A 15051-nucleotide genomic window follows, 5' to 3' on the forward strand; every position below is an offset into this window, starting at 1 on the left:
AGAAAAAGATAGTTGATCAAAGTGGGCTTTGGGTTCTTGTTGAATGGCCCAATAGTTATTATGTTTGTGGGACATGAAATGTCAAAGGAAAAGTTACCTTTGAAAATAAAATGCAGGCTAGCTGGATCCTGAATCTGGCAGCATTTCCTAACCCCATTACTTATTAAGACCCTAAAATTCACCTAAGATAACCAATGGCATGATGGTTAGAAATATCTCTACACCAAGACTATTATTCTGGGCAAAGAAGTTTCATCCCCAAAAATAAGACTTATAATCAGAGGGTATTCAAGGTCCAGAGAAAAACTCATGAAAAAGTCTTTGAATAATATATTTGTGGCCTCTAGACCATGAGAAAAGCTCATGGAAACATCTTTCAGCCCTATAGCTGTAAACTTCACACAACACCCTGTTTTCCCAGAGAGGACATGACAAGACATGACTTATTGCAGTTACCTGCCTGGGGCATATACTGATCTAACACATTTCATGACCTGTTTCAAATACACCTAAGAAATAACTTCATATACTGTTCTTCTTTGGAATCTACACCCAATCTACTTCTTTTCTCCTCCACTAATTTTTTTTTTTTAAGATTTTCTTTATGGGGGAGGCGGCAAAAGGAGAGAGAGAATATTCACGCAGACTCCATGTTTAGCATGGAGCCAGACGTGGGTTTCAGGCTCTCAACCCTGAGATCATGATCTGAGCCGAAATCAAGGGTTGGGTTGTGGGGCACCTGGGTGGCTCAGTCAGTTAAGCAACTGCCTTCAGCTCAGGTCAGGATCCCAGGGTTCTGTGATCAAGCCCCACATTGGGCTTCCGGCTCAGCAGAGAGCTTGCTTCTCCCTCTCCATCTGCTGTTCTTCTTGCTTGTGCTCTCTCTGTGTGTCAAATAGAATCGTTTAAAAAAAAATAAAAAGAGTTGGATCTTAATTGATCCACCCAAGGTCCCTCCAGTAATATTTTTTAACCTAAAACAATTTTATTGATCTTCCATACATGTACTTTTCTTCACATCCATGCAGAATACGTGTTAGAGAAAGAGAACAGAACTGAATACTTCTTTCCTAACTGCCCTTTGGAAAAGATGTAACTTGATTGAAAATCCACCTTGTGGGTAACCATGTAAGATTCTGGGGGGTTTGACTAACTCATTGTAGGATATGTATTTCTCTAAATTTTAAGCTGGAAGTTTGCTTCCATTTTATAACTGGCTGGAATTTTTTTCCACTTAAAATTAATTCAGGAACAAAAAAAAAAAGATTAATTGAGGAACCACCACCAAAAAGGCTTTGTTCTTTTTTTTTTTTTTTTTTAAGGTATGTTCAGTCATGGACCAGAGGCACTGACACCTCAGAGACCATCATTACTCTCCACAACTTCCATCAATTTTCCAGGTCTCACCCATTATTTCTTTTGATCCTATTGACAAAAAATTTCAGCTAAGGATCCAGAGATGATGCGTAAGGAAAAGTCAGGCTGACAAATTGAAGGGGTTAAGTGCGGCTCTTACAGCCTTGCAGTGTTGTGGCAAGAAAGGACAGGGAGCAGGAGGGAAGTATGACCACCTCCCACTGCATTCAGGAACATTTCCTGAGAGAGGTGGAGTTTTAAAGACGTGGTGCTAATTCAGAAACATGTAATGCCAGCTTTTTCCTGCCTCCCTTTATTTGTCCAAGCGCGAAACAAAATGAATTTTGCCATGCTAAAGACCACGTAGCTGGCGAGTGGCAGACCCAATTCATAAGTGTGGCTCAGCCACCTGCTTCCCTCTTCCAGACTCTCAGGGGAAGGGAATTTAAATTCTGTCGAGGCTTACCTCGAAAATGGGGAAATCGTTGGGTCTGTAGGGCTTTCCCCCACCTCTTGTCTCAGCCTCTCCCTGCTCCTCAGTAAATGCGGTGTGATGCATGTCACTGATTGAAAATGTCTAGAAATCAGACTCCAGTGGGAGAGCCCTAGAGTGAAGGGAGATAAGGGGTTCCTCCCACGAAGAAGAATCCGGCGACAAGGTTGCACAGAGCGCAGAGAGCTCTGGTTAGCTTTTGTTCGGATCTGCCTCCCTTCCCACAGTGTGTACACTTGTTTTTTTCCTTCCTGCCTGCCTGCCACCCCAGCCTTCTCCCTCATCCTTGTTTTTCTCTCTCTGCTTACTTTCCTTTTCCCTTTTAACTCTGCCAGTGGCCCCCTGGAGAATTTACTAAGAGATAGTGGTCCTCAAGTCCAAGAAAATTTCCTAGCAAAAAATATAGTCTGGGGAGTGCCTGGCTGGTTTAGTCAGAGGAACGTGTAACTCTCCATCTCAGGGTTGTGAGTTCAAGCCCCACATTGGGGGTAATGTTTACTTCAAAAAAAAAAAAAGAATTAAGCTATGCTTTATAAAATTATATATATAAGTTTTAAGCATTAAGCTGGTGCTGAGCACTGCACTGGATACTTCAGGAGATGCAAAGATGACCCAAGATCAGTTTTCTCTCCTGAGAAGTTTTTTTTCTTTTTTTTTTTTTCAAGATTTTATTTATTTATTCAAGAGAGACAGAGAGAGAGAGAGAGAGAGAGAGAGAGAGAGAGAGGCAGAGACACAGGCAGAGGGAAAAGCAGGCTCCATGCAGGGAGCCTGATGTGGGACTCGATCCTGGATCTTCAGGATCACGACCTGGGCTGAAGGCGGCACTAAACCGCTGATCCACCTGGGCTGCCCTGAGAAGTTTTCTAAAAGATGAAGGGCTAAAACCCACTCTGACATGGGAGGGGGTGTTAGTTAAATATTTAGTTAAATATCGGTGAGGACGGTGCTGGGGGAAGGGAAAGAGGGGAGAGGATCCTCTGGTTCCACAGAGCGCATAAGTCCTTGGAGGAGAGCAGAGGGGGTTTGGGATATTCCTGCTCCCCTGCCTTGAGCAGCTCTGACTTCAGGTCTCAGCTCCAGTGTCACCTGCTCTGCTTGGTGAACCCCACCGTCTCCATCATGACCAGCACTGACCCTGCTTGTGGCGTTCACCATGCTCACCTCCAGTTTCTTCTTCTGTCTTTTCCATCTGTCAGACTGAGTCCTTGAGAGGAGAGCCTACATCGCAGTCCCCATCACAGCCCAGCTCCCAGGACAGTCCCTCACAGGAGCTGCTCAGTAAGTGCTCAAGTGGCTAGATCAGCGAGGCCAAGAGGGGCACCCAGCACAGCTCAGAGGTGTAGATGGGAGGTGCAGGGGTGCCCAAAGCTTGAGCCTGCCCCCTTCGCCTCCTATCGCTTCATCCCCTCTGGCCTGTCACCTCTCCATCCAGCCAGTCAACATGTTCAGTCTCACCCATCCTAAGAAAAGTTTCCCCTTCAACCATCAGCCTATCCTATCCTTCACTTTATTTTTTAAAAAGATTTTATTTATTTATTTATGAGAGACACAGAGAGAGGCAGAGACACAGGCAGAGGGAAAAGCAGGCTCCCTGCAGGGAGCCCGATGCAGGACTCGATGCCAGGACTCCAGGATCACACCCTGAGCCAAAGACAGATGCCCAACCACTGAGCCACCCAGGTACCCCTGTCTTTCCCTTTAGTATCAAATTTCAAAAAATAATGTTTTTTCTTTGCTGCTTCCACTCAGCTCCCTCTCACTCTCCAGTCTCTAGAATCTGTCTGCTGTCCCCACGGGTGGCTCCCTCAGGCATCATCCCACCCACCCTCCCCTAGTCCTCCTCAAGCCCAGCTTAGACCTCCCGCTTCAGGTAAACATCCCCTGGCCTCCAAAGCATGTTCGGATGTCCCTTCTCTGTCCCTTCCCCAAAATGATGGCCTCCCTTGGCTTCTGTGATTTTCCCTCTCTCTGTTTTGGGTCTCTTTCTGGGCTTCTGTTCCACCAGCTCAGAAGAATGGGTCCTATCCTTTCCTTGGGCTTTTCTCCCTGGATTATGATCCCTCGATGAACTCCCCATGAGGGGCCTTATTCTCTCCAAGGCTTTGTTCACTACCCAAATGTTAAAGCCCCAAACTTTTATTTCTTTTTTTTTTTAAGATTTAATTTATTCATAGAGACAGAGAGGGAGGGGCAGAGACACAGGCAGAGGGAGAAGCAGGCTCCATACAGGAAGCCTGACGTGGGACTCGATCCTGGGTCTCCAGGATCACACCCCAGGCTGCAGGCGGCGCTAAACTGCTGTGCCACTGGGGCTGCCCCAAACTTTTATTTCTGACCCAGAATTCTCCCCTGACCTCTGGATCCCTATCTCCAGTTTCCTAAAGCGTTTCTCCTCCTGGATGTCCTTATAACCCCTCCATCTCAGAACATACAACTTGAACTCATTACCTATACCTGCCACCTGAACCAAATCCTCCTTCCCACCTGCAGTCGGAAGCATCACCTGGGCACCTCTGTCATCTCTAACAATGCCTTCCTTCTCATCCTCCAACACAATTGGTCACCATGATCTGTGTCTAATCTCCAGAATATCTCACACCCATCCCCTCTTCATGGCTGTCCCCAAGGCTCTCACTGTCTCTCACCAGGACTATTGCAGTGGTCTTCTGCTTTCTTTCCCCAGATCCAGGCATCCCAGCCCATCTCCACAAGGAAGCTTTCAGAAACACGCACTTGACTGTGTCACTCGTCTGTTTTAGAGTGTTCAACAACTGATTTCTTGGCTGCTTCCAAGATAAAGTCCAAACTCTAACCTGACCTGTGAAGGGCAAAGTTTAAAAACCTTATCACCCTTTGGTGTTTCCTGTTTTCATTAGTGACCCTTTCCAGTCTGGCCCCTTTTCTGCCTGACCTCCAGCCTCACAGACACATCCAGCACTGCCAGGGCTCCACCTTTGGTTAATGTGGCTCTCTCCACCTGGAATGTCATGGAATTCCTTGAAGGCACTGTGTTGGTCCTCTTTGCACAAACTGGTGTCCCCTACCTAGCCTTGTGCCCGCCACATAACAGGGACCTAGTAAATACTGAATGAAGAGCTCTCAGTTCTCAAATGTCACTACTTCACTGCTGCTCCTGACCACTTCCCATGTTCCATCCCAAAGAGATGTGATTGTTTCTTCGGGCTTTATTCACTTAGTATTTCATGAGTTCCTGCTCTGTCCCAGGCACTGTGCTAAGAGGGGGGGATACAAGAAAATTCATTCAAGGGCAATAGACTGTCAAGTAAACAATTCTAACCCCGAGAGAAGTGCTAAGATGGGGTAAGCTGTCACATACCTTTCCTGTAGAGAATTTAATATGAAAAGCCAAAATATGACCATCATGCTAATTGGTGAGCATGGTGTCTGGGCAGAGTTGGAGGAGGGGGAGGAGTTGGATGAATCAAATGTTCCATAATATCTCACTCCATTCAGGCTACTATAACAATGTACCATGGACAGCGTAGCTTCTAAACCACAAGAATATTATTTCTCGCAGTTCTGAAGGCTGGGAAGCCCAAGAACAAGGCACCAGTATGGTTGAATTCTGGTGAGAGCCTCTCTCTTGGTTCATAGCTGACAGCTCTCTCTCTCTGCATCCTCACATGGTGGAAGGAGTGAGAAAACTCTGTGGAGTTGCTTTTACATGGGCACTAATCCCATCCTGGAAGGTTCCAGCCTCACGACTTAAGTGTTTTCAAAGGCCCCACATCCTAATACTATCATCTTTAGGGATTAAGATTTGCAATATGCATTGAGGAGGGAGGGGTGCCAACATTTGGACCATAGCATGAGATGACTACTGTGCTGGCTGCGGGACACAGGTGCACCTGCAGGAGGCACCAGAGTCCCTTCCTCCCCCTCCAACAACATAAGGCCCGTCACTCCCAGCATCTTCTTCATCTAGTCCCCTCAGCCTGTCCTACCCACCGTCTCCCTCCTGCTGAGACATTCCCCTTAGCTGCCTGAAAACAATCTCCCAGGTTCTAGCCAAACCTTGCCACCTTACCCTAGTTCTGTATGGAACAGAGGAAGAAGAAGACTGTACACCCATTCATAGCCTCTATGATGTCCCATTTTCCTTACTGCCAATAGGTTTGGTTGGATGGATGGTCATACTTTCACCCCTTCAGACCCCGCGCTTTGTGGCGACTGACCATCCTCTACAGCCTCACGTCAGAGAATCCCAGGGTTAGAGGTGCTTCAGAGTAGCGTGGATCAACCACTCCGTGTGCGTGACTCTCCTCCCTGATCCGAACCGTTTGCTCGTCCAGCTAGTGTTCTAGTACTTCCACTGCAGGGAACCCCGACCTCCGCAGTGACCCACTTCCCCTCTAACTTTCTAAGTCTGTGTTCCCAGAGCCCTTCCCAACCCTGCCCTGTGTAGGACTTGGTACAACCCCATTCCCGGCCTCTCGGGGGCAGCCCTTCCGGGGAGCCTCCTCTCCTGCCTCCCCAGGGGCCTCCCGCCAAGCTGCTCACATCCTCCTTTCGCTCACCCCTCCCGCCCATGACGGGACTGCAAGCAGCCTCGCCATCTCGCCCCCTGCCCTTGCTCTAAATAGGAGGAGCAGTCACTGTACTGGCCAGACTGGGTGGAACAAGGGCTTTGTCTTTAAGCTCTTGACCCAAAGAGAAAATCAATCATAAGTATCATACAAGGAAGAACGCAAAAACATTGCACATAAGGTTTGAAAGTAGGCTGCTGGTTGCCTCACTGCTCCAAACACCCTGCCACCCACTCTACCCACCACACATCCCGATGTAACTACGAAGGCAGACGGTACGCCTAAAAATGTTATCTCGGTAGAGATGCAAGGGCTACTGCTAGAAATCCATATTTTCAGAAGTTTTATGTGAGCTCACTGAAATTAAGGATGGGGCCAGCTGCATGCATGCATCCCCCAGATGTGCCCAGCTCCATGCATGCATCCCCCAAATGTGTCCGGTCTCAGCCTCCCAGGATAGCTGAGCCAGCGCTGCTCTGAGCCAGCCCTCAACAAAGGAATTAGGAGGTGTGGTCTGTGGTCCTGCCCTGTCCTCCCTGGACCTTGTCTCCCATTGTTCTGAGTGCCTCCTCCTCTCACTTTTGAGGACCAAACCCCTCTGACTCTGCGTAGCTCTCTTTGGCACGTCTCCGAAGCTCTCACCGGTCAAGGACCTCCCAAAGGGTAGGAACTCTGTCTTTGCACCCTGTACCTCTGTCTTTGCACTCCCCCTTGAAAAAGTGCTCTTCAGAAAACATTGCGAGTCACTTACGTTCCATTATGAATTCATGTCAGTACCTTATCTTCCCAGGGATATTTGCATCTTAGGTCTTATTTCTTTTTTAAATTTTAAAAAAATTTTTAAAGATTTTACTTATTTATTTGAGAGAAAAAGAGGGCACACACAGCAGGGAGAGCAGCAGAGGGAAAGGAAGAAGCAGACTCCCCGCTGAGCAGGGAGCCTGATGGATGCAGGGCTGGATCCCAGGACCCTGAGATCCTGACCTGAGCTGAAGGCAGGTGCTTAACCGACTGAGCCACCCAGGTGCCGCTTAAGAGTTATTTCTAATTATGGTCTCCAGTTAAGGGGATTTTGGAAGTGAATGTGATTGGTAAAATGTGCAGTGGGAAGAACCTTCCTTCTGCCGCTTCTGTGTTGTCACCTGTAGGTGGGGGGGGGGGGGTGGTGGTGGATTTTTTTTTTCAAGCTTTTTGATTTTTATTACTCAAAAAAATCCTCATTTTTTTAATTTAGCTTTCTGACTCTGTGCTTGTGCCTTCAACACTTCACAACGATTTTCTGCTCCTCAATAAGGAAAGCACGCTTGATCCTATCACGAACACACTTGGCACACATGGAACCACCATAGGCCCTGCTGCCGTGTTTTTTCGTTTTAGACAATCTCATAAGGACTTTAGGTCTCACCGCACGAACTCCTCGAAGTCGGCCAGGACACATGCCACATGCAGACTTTGGCGCTTTCCCAACCTTCTTGGTATAAAGGTAAATGATTCTATTGCCAGGAGGTCGGGACAGCCTAGTTTTGTTAGAGGCTGTATTGTAGGACAGCCTACGACAGTTATGTCAAACGCTGAACCATTCTGAACGCCACTGAGTGGGGGGGTGCCAGATTTCCAGCTCTGGTATCTATGAGTCGCTGATTTGCCTGGTGTTAGTAAAACCTCCTTGTATTAGTTATCTTTCTCCAGAGAAACATGACCAGTAGGATGTATATAGAGAGGAAGACTTGTTACAAGGAACTGGCCCCCACGACTGCAGAGACTGACTATTCCCACCATGTGCAGGTGGAATCAGTGAGCTAGAGATGGAGAGAGCCAGCAGATGGTTCCAGCCCAAGTCTGAGGGCCTGAGAACCAGAACCGTGGTATGGCTCCAGTCTGGAGGCCAGCAGACTCAGGGACCAGGAAAAGCCGATATTTTAGTTTGGGTCCAAAGGTAGGAAAATATTGATGTCCCAAATATGATGCAGTCCAGAAGAAGAACTCTGTTCTGCTCAGATGAAGATCAGTTCTTTTGTTCTGTTCAGGCCTTCAACTGATTGGACAGGGCCCACCCACATTTGCTTTACTCAGTCTTCAAATTTAAATGCTAATCTCATCCAAAAACACCCTCACAAACACACCCAGAATAATGTTTGACCAAGCACCTGCGTATCCCAAGGCCTCACCAAATTGACACATAAAATTAATTGTGGAAGTAGATAATGGTCACCCAAAAGTCCTGGCCCTGGTTGTGATAAGAGACATCAGATGGGAAAGTTTTTTGACCTTTTGGACATGAAGGCAGGGCCATCCTTGGTATTTAACTCCACCTTTCCCCTGACCCTCCATCTATCACCACCACAACTTCTTTCCACTTCCACTTCACAACTTTTTATTTTTTAAGTAAACTCTACGCCCAGTATGGGGCTCAAACTCATGACTGAAAATCAAGAGTCACATGTTCTCCTCACCAGGTGCCAGCCAGGTGCCCCTTTTATTCTTTTTTCCCACTAAGAAGTTCTTAAAAGCATTTTAAGAAAAATATTGTTCATGAAATCCATAGACTTAATAAGTTAAGTGAAATACTTCTTTCTGTAGCATACTGCAACAAAAACCACAAACTCATTCAAAATCGCGTAAAGTTCCTCACCACTCACACGGTGTTACTAAATTGACTCTAAAGATCAATGGGGGTCCCTACGTGGCTCAGTCATGTGTCTGCCTTCGGCTCAGGTCATGATCCTAGGGTCCTGGGATGGAGCCCCACGTCCGGCTCCCTGCTCAATGGGGAGTCTGCTTCTCCTTCTACCCCTTCACCCTGCTTGTGTTCTCTCTTTCACACACACTCTCTCAAATAAATAAAAGCTTAAAAAAAAAAAAAGGTTGGGGCACCTAGGTGGCTCAGTGGTTGAGTGTCTTCCTTCAGCTCAGGTCATGATCCCTGGGGTCCTGGGATCGGGAGTCCCACATCGGACTCCCCCACAGGGAGCCTGCTTCTCCCTCTGCCTATGTCTCTGCTTCTCTCTGTATCTCTCACGAATAAATAAAAATTTTAAAAATAAATAAAGGCCAACAGAAAGTGCAACAATAAACCACATGATCCATAGAGACAGAACACAGCCTTGGTCTTCAGCCTGGGCTCTTGCTATACCTAGCAGAAGCAAGAGTAAGGTGAGGTTGTCCACTTGCTTAAAAGTAAGATGGTTTTCATTTGCCAATTCATTTTGTTTGTTCAGTTATTCATTTAATCAAGCAAGCAAATTTATTGAGCTCCTACTGTGTGGCTACCCATCTAGATTTGGGGTGACACAACAAGGTAATAAGACACAGCCTTCTACCTGGAAGAATGTGGTAGGTAACAGATCCCTACTTTGACTTCAGCTCTCATTTAACACCACTTCTCCTGGGAAGCCTCTCTGATCCCCAGCACCAGGCCTCCTCCAGGACAGGGCTAGGACCCCACCGTGACTTCCTTGGCCCTGTCCCCTCCACACAGCACTGTTGCACACACTGTGATTGCCTCTGCATGTCTCCGAACCTCTCACTGGTCGGGGACCTCCAACTGTAGGGACTGCTCCTATCTCTCACCCTGCCACAGCTCTGGCCCATGCTAGTTGCTTAATAGATGTTAGTAGAAGGAATTAGCAGGTGAATATGTCACATAAGCTTTTGTCCAGCGTGCATGAGTGCCATAAGAGTAGTGTGCAATGGGAAGCCAGAGGAGGAAGTGATCAAGCTCCGGGGACCAGGAAAGGAGATGTTTAACGCTGAGGGTTGGAGAAGCAGTACAATTTCAGTAGCAGAGAAGAGGCTTTCCATGAAGAGAGGGTAGCAGGGCAAGGGGACTCAGGCTGCAAGGAGCCAAGGTTGGCTGACCAGTGGGAAGAAGCTCACTGCAGCAGGACCAGGTTTGAGAGGCTGGAGTAGTCATGAAGGGGGTGAAGAGGTGGACGGAGCCACCCATGAAGGAGCTTCCCTGCCACGTGCAGGTGAGTCACCCAAGGCTGCTGTGTCCCTCAGGTGTGGGCAGTGGTTCAGTGCACTGGGATCAATTCAGGCTGCAGTGGAAGAGAGGGGGGTGGGTGTAGTTAATATCTCAGTCCCCCAGAGAGGTGACGGGACAGTGGCGGTGAGGTTAGCAATGAGGCAATCAACATGAGGCATAGTATGGATGCAGAATCAAGAAGACTCCATGTGGGATCCCTGGGTGGCGCAGTGGTTTGGCGCCTGCCTTTGGCCCGGGGTGTGATCCTGGAGACCCAGGATCGAGTCCCACATCAGGCTCCCCATACATGCAGCCTGCTTCTCCCTCTGCCTGTCTCTGCCCCTCTCTCTCTCTCTCTCTGTGTTACTATCATAAAAAGTTAAAAAAAAATTTTTTTTTAAAAAAAGAAGACTCCGTGGTTTTCTTTATGACTACTGCATGAAGACCGAGCGACGGTATATATATAAGTGATTAAAATGCTCATGTATTTCAAGTGTTCATTGGGCCAAAACCATATTGAACATGTTTCAAAGAAGGAAATGATCTTTGTCATTTTTTGAAAAACGTTCTCCTGGGGCGCCTGGGTGGCTCAGCAGGTTAAGCATCTGCCTTCAGCTCAGGTCATGATCCCAGAGTCCTGAGATTGAGCCCTGCATTGGGCTCCCTGCTCAGCAGGGGTCCTGCTTCTCCCTATTCCTCTGTCTCCCTCTCTCTCTCCCTCTGCCTTCCTCTCCCCCTGCTTGTGCACTCTTTCTCTCTCTCTCTTTATCTCTGAAATAAATAAATACAATCTTCAAAAAAAAAAAAAACCCATATTCTCCTGGTGGTGCTTTCTCCGCCTCCCCTTTACACTCCTGTGTCTGGCTGGTAGTTGTCAGACTGTTCGTAATGTTAGAAGTAACTTTTGCCAGAACCTGTCTCATTTTCCCATAGGGAAATTGGAGAACTCGGAGAGCAAGGAGTACACTTCATACACCTTCAGACCCCCCCGCCTTCATTGTATACACTGTGGTGCCTTCTCCTTCCCAGGTATATCTGTCAGGTAACAGGCATGGTTAATTAGCTGGCTGGTTGGTGCATATCAGGAGGTGATAAGACTGATCAAAAGTCCTCCACATTAAAAATAATAATAATAACCTTTTTATTTGAAATACTATTAGATTTACAGGAAAGCTTCAGGGATAATGCAAAGGCTTCTTGTATACGCCTCACTTCCACCTTTTGCAATCAGTGATAGTACAACAAAACTGGCCCTGAATCAGTGTGCCCTTGGACAAGTCACCTCCTCTCAGTAGGCTTCTGCTGCTGGTGAAAGAGGGCTAACAGTGTCTGCCCCCCAACGCTGTCCCCATGTCACTGGAATAAAGTCGCTGGGATGAGGCCAGCCCGTGGGGTGGTCCGTGGGTCTGGCCTGCTGCCTCCCCAGGACCCAGGGCTCCTGGCAGCCAGAGGGCAGCGCCCAGTGTGCCTCCTCACAGCCCCATCCCAGCTGCCATCGTGCTTTTCATCAGCACAGACCCAGGGCTAACATAGACTCCAGTACATGGGAAGGTAGACAAACACTATTTGATGAAAAGGAGGAGAGAATGTTACCTGGGGACCGTAAAGTGCTCAGTGGTTTATGGGGGAGAGGGGGCACCAGGCACAGAAGGATGGAGAAGTCACATGCAGGTAAGGGGCAGACTGGGGTCAAGTGACCCGGTCACCAGGGCATGCCAAGCTGCCTCCCAATGTGTGCAGAGGTCCAGTGACAGTGTTGGGTGTCAGAAGGTCCCTGCCTCCAACAGGCCTCCAGCCAGTGTTGATAAGACTGGCCAGGTTGCTGTAATCAAATAGGACCCTGGAAACCAAGGGGTTTTTCCCCAACAGCACAAGAAGTAACCCGAGATCCAAGCTGCCCACCAGCTAATCCCCCCTCTACACCTCCTGCTCCCCATCCCACTGTAACTGGCCCTGCAACCACAGGCAACCCAGGCCAGAGAGAAGACCCGAGAAGATACAAAGGATGGAGTACCCCTCAGGAATCCCCAGTAGCCCCCCTTTTCCCCATTCCTAGGCTCAGACCATAGGCTAGGACCCAGGGCTCTATCTGTCTCTGGAAGATGGGCAGGGCCCTGCATGATGGGGCCAGAGCAGGCTGCAGAATAGTCCGACCCTTCCTCTCTCTGCCACAGAAAAATCTTATTTTTCTCTCCTCTAAACTCTCTAGTTTCTGCTCTGCATTTTCCACTCATACCCTGCCTCATACATATCTGTACATTTGATTCACTTAAATCCTCTCACATTCGGCGGTCTTTAAGGGCACGAGCCAGACTGCAGTTGTCTGAGACCTCATGTGGAGAGGACTCAGGAATGTTAGTTGTGAGATCTTTGAGGCCACTTGCATCTCCTCCTACACTCCAGAGTCCCCTTTCTTCCCTTCTCTCCTCCCCCGTCTTAGCAAATTGGTGTTTCCAAGAGGAACGTAGTTTAAAAACTGAGGAGATACCAGTACAAGGCCCCTGTGTCTGTGAGTTGATGTAGCTGGTCCCAAATATTGAAAGCTTGTGCTAAAAGAGCCCCGTCGAGCCCCAACTACCTCCTCCCTGTCTCCTCCCAGTCTCCTCCCGTGTACTCTAAAACAGTTGGTACACATCAGGGGGAGGGCCACCTGTCCAATGGGCCAGGTTTCATGTTCCCATGGTAGACAGGCCCACATCGATGGTTAACTGGTAGTTCTTTTTTTGCTTCTTCTCACATCTCACATGCACACACTACAAGCCTCTGGGCCAGGCCTATTTCAGTCTGGGAGAAATTAGAGACGAAAAGTGTGTGTGTGTACAGTCTTGAACTTGAATCGGAAGTATCAGTATAAACACTCAATGTGTTTACCTTTAAAACATTTCTCAGTTTTGTCCACTGGAAAGGCCGAAAACTGATGACGTACCCAGGAACGGGCACACCTGATGCAGAGATTATGGTCTCTACAAACCTTATCCCACAAACAGCAATCAGAGAGCCTTAGAAGAAATAACTCATTCCAAGTCTGTGGCAGGAAATATGCAAGATGAGCCTGGCCATCTAGTTGTGGCCAAAAGCAAAGAAGCTTCCAAGAACCAAAAATGATAGTGTCAGAAGGACTCAGAAATCTACCTGAAGGGCAGCCGGGGTGGCTCAGTGGTTTAGCGCCGCCTTCAGTCCAGGATGTGGTCCTGGAAACCTGGGATCGAGTCCCACATCGGGCTCCCTGCATGGAGCCTGCTTCTCCCTCTGCCTGTGTCTCTGCCTCTCTCTTGCTCTCTCTCTCTCTCTCTCTCTCTCTCTCTCTCTCTCTGTGTCTCTCATGAATAAATAAATAAAATCTTTAAAAAAATCTACTTGAAGAGGCTCCCACTGGCCAGTAGGAGGAGGTATATGAACAGAGAACAGCTGCAAAGGGCTGAAACACATCAAATATGTTTAAATCCGTGAACACATAATGACTCTGAGGGAAAAGACCTCTCTGTCATCATAAGGGATGTTTGAGAATCAATTCATTATTTTAAAAACTGGTAAATATGAAGAAAGAGTCAGGAACTTTTGGGTTTTCCCATGCTTATGAAATAATGGCTATAAATAAGGCTATCAGTGACTACTAACATCAAAAAAGAAAGACAACCAAGCAGTATGTGCTCCTTTCTATGGAAGTATAGAAATATATTAGGTATTCTTACAAAAAAAAATCAAATCTGATCTGGTCTCTGACTTTAATTACCAATTTATAGGAAAGACAAAGGCAATAACGTGTGAAATGTCACCATGGGCATGATAGCAGCAAAATCCAGATGATCTATAGGAAAACAATGCAGTTTCTTTAATAAATTACAAAAACAAAACAAAACTGTGGAGGTATCTATGGATCACAAGAGATCTAGGAGACCCATCAACCAACTGTGACATCTGGTACTTATTTAGGTTCCAATTTGAGCAAAAACTATACAAAATTGTGAGACAGGGAAATGTGAACACCAGATATTTGATTATACTACAAAATTATTTTTTGGTCTGATCATAGTAATGTGGCTCTGCCTCTTTTGTTTGAAAGTCCTTACCTTGTAGAAAAACATTCTGAAATACTTCGGAATGAAGTAGGAGGTCTGAAATTGCTTCAAAATTATGTAGGACGAGTATACAGAGGCATTTTTAAGTTCATTAAATATTTAAAGGCCTGTGCCCCTATGAGACGATCAAATCTGAATCTAATCAAGCCTCTGGATCTTGTTACCAGCTCAAAGGCAAAAAAGGAGGGAAAGAGGAACATGTTCAAGAACACTGAGGATACAGTAACCCAATATATGATATGGGCAATTCTGGAGGACGGCAGAGCTATTTCTTCACAAGTGCATGGCACAAAAATAAAATAAAAAGAGAGAAATTGTTACAGTTGAAAAGGAACCGGAGACATAGCCACCAGGCACAATTTATCTTGGTTGGATCTTGACTTGAACGAACCAACTGTGAAACACCATTTTTGAGCAATTGGAGAAAATTCTACATGGGTCGAGTAACCAGTGATAATAAGGAATTGCTGTTTGTTAGCTATGTTCATGGCATTATGATTAAGCTGCTAAAAAGTCCTATTTCTTATAACACATGCTGAAGTATTCACAGGTGAAATGAAATTGTGTCTGCCGTGTGCTTTAACAATACCTCCCCCAAATGGGTCG

General features: G+C 47.0%; 1 protein-coding gene and 1 pseudogene across 2 annotated transcripts in view; both read right to left on the reverse strand.

Moving 5' to 3' along the window:
* The window catches only part of ELK4 (ETS transcription factor ELK4), a 28941-nt gene extending 24303 nt beyond the window's left edge, over positions 1 to 4638 (reverse strand). For both annotated transcript variants that reach the window (XM_072759440.1, XM_072759439.1), the window contains exon 1: positions 4498 to 4638. The gene's annotated coding sequence lies outside the window, so the exon portion shown is untranslated. The remainder of the gene's footprint in view (positions 1 to 4497) is intronic.
* A 2934-nt stretch (positions 4639 to 7572) lies between these two features.
* LOC112914596 (large ribosomal subunit protein eL34-like) lies at positions 7573 to 7979 on the reverse strand (annotated as a pseudogene).
* Between the last annotated feature and the right edge of the window lie 7072 nt (positions 7980 to 15051).

Source organism: Vulpes vulpes, chromosome 5 (genome assembly GCF_048418805.1).
Source record: "Vulpes vulpes isolate BD-2025 chromosome 5, VulVul3, whole genome shotgun sequence".
Classification (NCBI taxonomy): domain Eukaryota; kingdom Metazoa; phylum Chordata; class Mammalia; order Carnivora; family Canidae; genus Vulpes; species Vulpes vulpes.